Genomic DNA, 10,332 nt, shown 5'->3' on the forward strand with positions numbered 1-10,332 from the left:
TGCATGTATTTATTTGAGAAAGTTCTTTGTTTATATATAAAATATTTATATATAATAGAAATTATATATATATATATATATATACATGTAAATATTTTTAAAATATATACATGCGTGTGTGTATTTATATATACATAATAAATATACACAGTACACACGCATATATTATGTAAACAAAAACTTTTATTTTGGATGCGATTAATCACGATTAATCGTTTGACAGCACTAATACATACATATATATATAAAGGAGTTGCTTTATTCTCCAGTATGTAGTGAGTAAATTCTCTGTATCAGATGACAGTGCTTCCCCCTGTTGGTCAGGCATATGAACTGCACAGAGTAGTGTAGACAGCATATACAGCATCATTTGTTTTATCATTCGTCTGTGGTTGTCTTTTCATTAGGGCCCATGCTAACTGCATGCCCCTGCTGGAGGTGGAGGACATGATGATCATGGGTAAGAAACCAGATCCCAAGTGTGTGTTCACATACGTGCAGTCACTGGTGAACCATCTGCGCAAGCATGAGATGATGATGGCACGTGCGCAGCGGACCTCTGACTTCTGATGCTCGCTTTACCTGCGGTTTTCATTCTGATCCTGTTACATTTCCACAGTTAAGATTGTGTTTACTGTCCAGACAGATCCAAACAGCTCCTTCTGTAACAGCTGTAAAAACTCAATAAGGATTTTTTTTTTACAGTAGTTTGTTCCAAAAAAAAAAAATTACAGAAATGGTTTGTTGATGGTAAAATAATGAAAATTCCAAGTTATAACTTCCAAGATGCCTATCACTTGATTCCATGTGCTAAAAACGAAGCATTATTTGATGTTGATTGCCCATATCTATATGGTTTTTAAAAGCTTTTAAACCTGTTTCACGGTACTGTTGCTGTTAATAGAGCTCAGACCCGCATGCTTTCACAAGTCTACTTGAAGTTTTACTTCTGTTTCAAAAACAAATGAAGGTTATATTTTCGTCTGTATGCGATATTGTGTTTATTTAAAAACATTGCAAGGAATATTAATCTCACTGCTTGTTTAGTGCAAGATGCAGCTCGTGAACTGTTTTGAAATGTTTTTCTAATTGAAAGTTTGGTTTTACACTGAACACAGAGCATTCAGGCGTCTTTGAAGTGATATAAAATACACAAACATGCATGAATAGATGCACTTATGATCTGTCCTTATTTATGGATGAGCTTATTTTGGATTTGTTGATATTCCTGAACTTCATTTGGAAGCAATGGAAGTTTGTCCCAAAACATTAGCCTAAAGGATCTGTTTTTGTACATCTTTACAGCAGTAATTGAAACCGTGTATATATGAGTAACCCTAGTCGAGTCCATTTGAGAAGAGTAATAATAATGTTTTAGCAGTAAATTAATCTGAGAAGGTCAATGATGTTTATATATTTGGTTCTAAAGATTAAGGTTGTAGTTTTAATTGTTTTAATGACTGCACATCATTTTATTTTGAAGACGAAACACAGCTACTGCCGCAGCCACGCCAGGGCCTTTGTTTGGTACTTGAAAGTTGCATGAGTAGAGCTAATTAGCATTCATTCACACTGAAAGGTGAACATTGACATTGTTTGTACACACTCGTTCAAAAACTATTGTTCACTCAGTATTGCCCTACACCATGGTTTTGTGTAGTAATCATTAAAACCATACGCGATACCAAAAATGCGTTTGTCATTTATTGCATTTTCTGAAAATTTTAAACAATTCAGACTCTGTTACTTTTCAACAGTTAAAATTGTTTACAATGGACGCTAATTTGTTTGAACAAGTAGTAGTTTTTTTCAAAAAAGGGTAATTCATCTTTGTGCTTTATATTAGGTATAACTATATGTGACCCTGCAGCACAAAAGCAGTCATAAGTAGCACAGATTTTTTCTTTTATGCCCAAAATCATGAGGATATTAAGTAAAGATCATGTTCCATGAAGATATTTTGTAAATATATCAAAACTTAATTTTTGATTAGTAATATGCATCGCTAAGAACTTCATTTGGACAACTTTAAAGATGATTTTCTCAATATTAAGATACTTTTGCACCGTCAGATTCCAGATTTTCAAATAGTTGTATCTCGGCCAAATATTGTCCGATCCTAACAAACCATACGTCAATGAAAATATTATTTATTCAGATGGTGTATAAATCTCAAATTTAAAAAAAATGGACCCTTATGACTGGTTTTGTGGTCCAGGGTCACACACATATATATACATATATATATATATATACAGTACCTTGTGAAAATATTCATACCCCTTCATTTCTTTCACATTGTGTTAAATTGCTGCCTTATGCTAAACTGCTTTAAATTACTTTTTTCCCCACATCAATCTACACTCCATACACCATAATGGTAAAGCAAAAAACAGGTTTTTAACATCTTTACAAATTTATTATAAATACAAATCTTAAAACGATTCCATTGCATAAGTATTCATACCCTTATCTGGGACAGTTGAAATTTAGCTCAGGAGCATTCAAATTGCTTGTAGATGTCACTACACTTCAAGTGAAGTTAACCTGCGGCAAATTCAGTTGAATGGGTATGATTTGGAAAGGCACACACATCTTAATAAAAGGTCTAACAGCTGAAAATGCATATCAGAGCAAAACCCATGCCCTGAGGTCAAAAGAACTGCCTGTAGAGCTCAGAAACAGGTTTGCATCAAGCCACATATCTGTGGAAGAGTTCAGAAAAAAATCTGCTTCATTGAAGGGTCACAGAAGTATGTAGTCTCTGTTACCCTTAATGGAACAAGTTTTAAACAACCAGGACTCTTCCTAGAGCTGGCCTCCTGGCCAAACTGAGAAATTGATGGAAAAGGGTCTTGGTTAGAGTGGTGACCAAGACCATGATGGTCACTCTAGTTGAGCTCCATGATCATATATGCAGATGGGAGAAATCTAGAGAAGGACAAATATCACTGCAACACTCCACCGATCTGGGCTTTACGTCGGAGTGGCCAGACTCAATCTTCTCCTCAGTGAAGACACATGAAAGCACACTTGGATTTTGCATAAAAACACTTAAAGGACCCTCAGACTCTGAGAAACAAGAGTCTCTGGTCTGATGAACCTCAATTCCAAGCATCATGTTTGTTTAATTGTTTTAATGACTGCACATCATTTTATTTTGAAGACGAAACACAGCTACTGCCGCAGCCACGCCAGGGCCTTTGTTTGGTACTTGAAAGTTGCATGAGTAGAGCTAATTAGCATTCATTCACACTGAAAGGTGAACATTGACATTGTTTGTACACACTCGTTCAAAAACTATTGTTCACTCAGTATTGCCCTACACCATGGTTTTGTGTAGTAATCATTAAAACCATACGCGATACCAAAAATGCGTTTGTCATTTATTGCATTTTCTGAAAATTTTAAACAATTCAGACTCTGTTACTTTTCAACAGTTAAAATTGTTTACAATGGACGCTAATTTGTTTGAACAAGTAGTAGTTTTTTTCAAAAAAGGGTAATTCATCTTTGTGCTTTATATTAGGTATAACTATATGTGACCCTGCAGCACAAAAGCAGTCATAAGTAGCACAGATTTTTTCTTTTATGCCCAAAATCATGAGGATATTAAGTAAAGATCATGTTCCATGAAGATATTTTGTAAATATATCAAAACTTAATTTTTGATTAGTAATATGCATCGCTAAGAACTTCATTTGGACAACTTTAAAGATGATTTTCTCAATATTAAGATACTTTTGCACCGTCAGATTCCAGATTTTCAAATAGTTGTATCTCGGCCAAATATTGTCAGATCCTAACAAACCATACGTCAATGAAAATATTATTTATTCAGATGGTGTATAAATCTCAAATTTAAAAAAAATGGACCCTTATGACTGGTTTTGTGGTCCAGGGTCACACACATATATATACATATATATATATATATACAGTACCTTGTGAAAATATTCATACCCCTTCATTTCTTTCACATTGTGTTAAATTGCTGCCTTATGCTAAACTGCTTTAAATTACTTTTTTCCCCACATCAATCTACACTCCATACACCATAATGGTAAAGCAAAAAACAGGTTTTTAACATCTTTACAAATTTATTATAAATACAAATCTTAAAACGATTCCATTGCATAAGTATTCATACCCTTATCTGGGACAGTTGAAATTTAGCTCAGGAGCATTCAAATTGCTTGTAGATGTCACTACACTTCAAGTGAAGTTAACCTGCGGCAAATTCAGTTGAATGGGTATGATTTGGAAAGGCACACACATCTTAATAAAAGGTCTAACAGCTGAAAATGCATATCAGAGCAAAACCCATGCCCTGAGGTCAAAAGAACTGCCTGTAGAGCTCAGAAACAGGTTTGCATCAAGCCACATATCTGTGGAAGAGTTCAGAAAAAAATCTGCTTCATTGAAGGGTCACAGAAGTATGTAGTCTCTGTTACCCTTAATGGAACAAGTTTTAAACAACCAGGACTCTTCCTAGAGCTGGCATCCTGGCCAAACTGAGAAATTGATGGAAAAGGCTCTTGGTTAGAGTGGTGACCAAGACCATGATGGTCACTCTAGTTGAGCTCCATGATCATATATGCAGATGGGAGAAATCTAGAGAAGGACAAATATCACTGCAACACTCCACCGATCTGGGCTTTACGTCGGAGTGGCCAGACTCAATCTTCTCCTCAGTGAAGACACATGAAAGCACACTTGGATTTTGCATAAAAACACTTAAAGGACCCTCAGACTCTGAGAAACAAGAGTCTCTGGTCTGATGAACCTCAATTCCAAGCATCATGTTTGGAGGAAACCAGGGACTGCTCATCACCTGCAGAGTACCATCCCAAAAGTAAAGTGTGCTGGTAGCAGCCTCATGCAGTGGGGGTGTTTTTCAGCGGCAGGGACCGAGGGACTCATCAGAATAGAAGATAAGCTCAATGCACCAAAATATTGAGATAGCCTTAACGAAAACCCAGCCCAGAGCATTCAGAACCTCAGACTGTGCAGAAGGTTCACCTTCCAACAGGACAATGACCCTAAGCACACAGCAAGAGTGGCTTCTAGACAACTCTGAATGTCCTTGAGTGGCCCAGCCAGAGCATGAGCTTGAACCCAATCAAATAATTCTGGAGAAACCTGAAAATGTGCATTTGCTCCCATCCAACCTGACAGAGCTTGAGAGGTAAAGAGATGAGGAGAAGAATGGCAAATCATTTCCAAATGATGATGATCAAAGCTTGTCGCATCAAACAAAGAAAGACTTGAGACTGTAAAGGTGCTTCAGCAAAATATTTAGTTAAGGGTATGAATACTTATGCAATGTCAAGAGTTTGTTGATCTCAGCACGAGTCAATTCAGATAATGGGATTCTCTGGAAGAGAAACACACAGCTTCATTTATAAGTGTCAGAGAAGAGAAATGCATACGATGTAAAGACAGTTACATTACATGAGTACTTAGGGGAAAAAAAAAAAAGAAGTAATTTATGAGGAGGAACCTACACTGTAAAAATAAATCCGTAAAATTTACGGTAAAAAAAACGGCAGCTGTGGTTGCCGGAATTTTACCGTAAAAAATACGGTAGCAACGTTTTAAGTTTTACGGTTTTAACTTAAATTTACAGTTAAATACCGTAATTTCATTAACTGATATAATGTTAATATACCAACCTATTGAAGTACTGAAATCTGTTTTGTAGCTTTGTAATACACTGATAACCACCAAATGCAGGAGGTGATGAGAAAGCCACATGACGAACCAAAGCCCATCTCAAGCAGCTTTTAGATAATAACATATATAGAAGGTGCACCGTGTCGTTCACACAAACACTAAACACCATCACGGTAAAACCGTTAAATTCACTGCAATTTTTTACAGTGTACTAAAGCTACACTGTGTAACTTTTGTCCCATCTAGTGGTCAGAAATAAAACTGCACGCATCTAGTGGTTTTGGTTGTGCTTGGACTCTTCACGGATGAATTTGGTTCGAGGCACCGGTGATACAGGACACCTCAGGACATATTAAATAAATAACGGGTTCGTTTTGTTTTAATAACTGGTGATTACCCAGAGGTTTGTCGTTTTGAATGATCCATGGTCAGTTTATCTCACTCGTACAATTTCCTGCGAAATCCATCCCGACAGTTCTAAAATAGAAATCATTGTTATAAACCTTAAGGTTAGATGCCATATTAAATGTAACGCGGATGAAAACGAGCCTGTAATTTTCACAAATCTATTTATGGAGTTGTCTACTTTTTTTTTTTTCTCCAGAAAGCTTAACAATCGGTGGGCCTCTGTTATTTAAACCGTACAATCCATTGAATGTAGGCCTACGTCTATTCCTCACAGCCTTTTCATTCCTGTCAAAAATGAAATACGGCATGACTAGGTTTATGAAAGTGTGTTTGGGTAAAGATATGGTTTGGAAGATTTTTTTTTTTTTTTGCATTCTCTCAATTATTATTATTTTTTAAAAATAAAAATAAGTTACACTGTGTAGCTTTAATAAACTACAGGAGACACAAAACTATGTAGCAAAACTACACTCCTAAAGATAAAGGTTCTAAAAGGGAATCTTGCAGTGACTCCATAGATAGAGAACCACCATTTTTTGGTTCCCCAAAGAACCTTTCAGTGAGCAGTTCTTAAAATAACCACTTTTTTTCTCGGTGTGAAGAACATTTGAATGATCTAATGAAACCTTTTCCACAATAAAGAACCTTTTGTGGAATGAAAAAGTTCCATGGATGTTTAAGGTTCTTCATGGAACCATCAATACCAATGAAGAGCCTTTATTTTCAAGTCAAAATTTCACGGTGCTTGCTAATGTGAGAAAAACTAACTACTGCTCATAACAAGGGCCAGATTTACTAAACAGGACAAATTAGTGTGAAAGTGCAATCCCATAAATGTTCTGCACCAGATCTACTGACAACATGCAAATTATAGAACACAAACACAGCCAGATCATTTCCATAATGCCCAACACAATCTACCAGCAGCAGCGCAAACGAGCAGAGCTGATGATAATCAGGTGCATGTGATCTACTAACACAGCTGCAGAATGGGTTAAGATGGGTTTTTGTGTGTGTGTGTGTGTGTGTGTGTGTGTGTGTGTGTATGCGCGTGCGTGTGTGTGTTATATTTCAATGATGGCTATTTTTTCTGTAGCTGTTTACAAAGTTGTGTGGGATGCAAGTGTGTGATGCCTAGTGTTTTAAAATCTGTTCTTAAACAACTGAAGTGCATTACTATATTAATATTACCATTGAACAATATTGCAACAGGATTTTATACTTTCAGACATAGCCTTTCAGAAAAGACCAGCATTATAAATAAATTGAAATAAAAATGAATAATTTTTGATGTTTATTCATTAGGGTGGCACCTTTATTCTTTGTGATACAGTAAATGTCTTGACATTTCTAGTGCTCTATAGTGACAGCTCAGAATATGATGAAAAATGAATTTATAAAACTACAAATATTAGATATTCAAAACTATTTCATGTTTTAATATGTAGACACATGTATCATAATACACATAAAATAATTTTAAAAGCAACTTTTAAATTGCTAATTGCTTTGTCAAATTGCAAAATAACATTTCTATTGATATATTTAATGACATTTTAAATAAATGGATTAAATCAATTTTAAAACGGTCGATTTGTAAAGTGTTTTATTTTCATTTTTTATCAACGATCTTGTTTTCCATAACTGACTGACAGATCGTCTGGTGATTTTAAAGGATACTAAAGAGGAATGTCCTGGGTCACAAAGGCCTTGACCTGTTACGAATTGAGAGGAGAAAGAAGAAAAACATTCAGTAAAACAGATGAGTTGATGTGAAGTTTTCAGTTATACTTTTCATTATAGCTGTTTGTCTACAGAACATATTAATGATGTTCTTATGAAGTGAATGTAAGCGTACCTCCCTCAGCCTATTCAGCTGTCATCCACCACACGTCTGGTGAATGTTGAGAGAGAAGATTAGAAACAATTAAAATACACTTATAGTAACTAAATGTTGTATAAATTGTTATACAGCCGTTATTTAGGTTCTCTAATCTGATTGTCTGCCAGAGTTCCAGGAGTGTTGATAGTTACTACAACGTCACTGGGACTTCTCCCCATCTGAGTTCATGATTTTGGCGCGTTTTCACTCTCACATACATTGCTCCAGACCAGCTTTTGGTCTTGGTGACATGAAAATCTTGACGTTTTGGCTTACGAAGAAAATAACTTTTCAGGCCAACAGCACAATTATGCGTGATATTGCTGTTGTCCAACACTTTCAAAAACAAGAGTTAAAGGGATAGTTCACCCAAAAATAAAAATGACCCCATGATTTACTCACCCTCAAGCCATCCTAGATGTATTTGACTTTCTTCTTTCAGACGAATACAATCGGAGTTAAATTAAAAAATGTCCTGGCTCTTACAAGCTTTATAATGGCGGTGAATGGGTGTTATTTTTCAATAGTCCAAAAGAAGTCCAATAAAGTGCATCCATCCATCATAAAAAGTGTCCCACACAGCTCCGGGGGGTGATTTAAGGCCTCCTGTACGAATCAATGCGTTTTTGTAAGAAAAATATCCATCTTTATAACTTTATAAACAGCAATCTCTAGGTTCCGCTGACTGTCGTACGCGTGTTCACAATAGAATGCTTAAGCTCCGGTAAGAAGCGTCTAACGCGGAAGCGCAGAGGAGAGAGCAAAACAAAACAAGGATTTGTAAAGAAAAATGTCGGAGGATTTTGATATAAACCAAGAGGAGACTGGTTTTCCTTTGCTGTAAACAAAGGAAACTTTGCTTCCTTTGCTCCTGTAAACAAAACTTGGTTCTCGCGAGATTAGCATATTCTCACTTGACCTTACGCTACACCTATGCCCTACATCATCCGCCAGTCACGACAGTTAGCAGAAGCTATAGATTACTGCTTAAACGCATTGATTCATACAGGAGGCCTTTATTCACCCCCGGAGCCGTGTGAGGCACTTTTTATGATGCATGGATGCGCTTTATTGGACTTCTTTTGGACTATTGAAAAATAACACCCATCCACTGCCATTCTAAAGCTTGGAAGAGCCAGGACATTTGTAAATAACTCCGATTGGATTCATCTGAAAGAAGAAAGTCATATACACCTAGCATGCTTTGATGGTGAGTAAATCATGGGGATCTTAATTTTTGGGTGAACTGTCCCCTTTGCTGAAAGGTCAAAGCAGAATTAACATTGTGTATCTCTGAGCAGTGTTCAATTCCTGAATGATTTAGAGGTTTTGAACGAATAATTGAGAAAATGATTCAATCACTCCAAGACAATGACTTGTCGCTACCTACTGGTGTAGGATGTAATTTGCAGAAAGAGTCACTGGTAAATCCCTTCCACAAATACACAGACTAAAAATCTGTCTTGAACACAAAATGAAATCAGGGAAAGTCTCAATGCTGTTGGAGTTTAAATCAGCACGCAAACAAACTGGAATCGAAGACCCGTTATATAATGTTTAATTGTTTTTCTAAGTATATGTACTATTTTTGGGGATTCTGTTGTTTTTTGTTAAAGATTTTCCTCAGGCTAGACCAAACTGACTTGAATTTTTTACAGACTAATATTTTGACATTCAATTTGAACTAACCAACTCTGCAGCAAAACACTGGATTCATTTTGGTACCCCAGTACCATTCACTAAACTCCTGTGCATTACCCCAGACACAAACACTTACGTTTATAAACGTTACTTAATAACCTGAACTAAAAACCATTCTGAGGCATTATCACCAGTGAGGCAGCACAGATTTCCTGAATGTCTCCCGTGCTCCAGGGATTCAGCACACATGCATCAACCACACCGCATACAAGCGCCGCAGCTCAAACAAACGAATTACACAAGCAGCAGGTCAAGTGTTTTCAGGGAAATTCTCACGTTTACAAGCCGAACATCTCAGATTCAGAGTCTGAGTCTGATTCTGAACGCAGGATTCACTCACCTCCACTCTGGCCCTCGCAAGACCAGTGAGCTTTTTCGTGTCCACCTCACATGATAAGATGAGGGAGGGCAGCAGGGCAGTGAAGATCAGGGTCCACATGCTGCCGGAGACGAGGCTGGAGCTGATCTGAATCTGAATCTGATCTCCACGCGGACTCTGCCACGTCACGGCACTCATATTTCGCTCTTTCTCTTTTTTTTCTTGCTGTTTTTGAAGGGAACATCTATCGCTGTCTAGAGGCAGAGAGAGAAATTCCCCATAAGGGTGAAATGGGTATAAACGGATTTAGTGATGAGATGATACAATTTCAGTGTTTCCTTTGGGT

At 36.8% G+C, this 10,332-nt stretch overlaps 1 long non-coding RNA gene across 1 annotated transcript; it reads right to left on the reverse strand.

The window, feature by feature from the left end:
• Positions 1–7,761: 7,761 nt before the first annotated feature.
• Positions 7,762–10,110, reverse strand: LOC107556026 (uncharacterized). Its single transcript, XR_001605241.1, has 3 exons — positions 10,008–10,110; positions 7,943–7,978; positions 7,762–7,799 (listed from the first exon to the last, which is right to left on the reverse strand). It is a non-coding gene; the product is annotated as an uncharacterized lncRNA (long non-coding RNA).
• Between the last annotated feature and the right edge of the window lie 222 nt (positions 10,111–10,332).

Source organism: Sinocyclocheilus grahami, unplaced genomic scaffold (genome assembly GCF_001515645.1).
Source record: "Sinocyclocheilus grahami isolate Dianchi unplaced genomic scaffold, SAMN03320097.WGS_v1.1 scaffold553.1, whole genome shotgun sequence".
NCBI classification, from domain to species: Eukaryota; Metazoa; Chordata; class Actinopteri; order Cypriniformes; family Cyprinidae; genus Sinocyclocheilus; species Sinocyclocheilus grahami.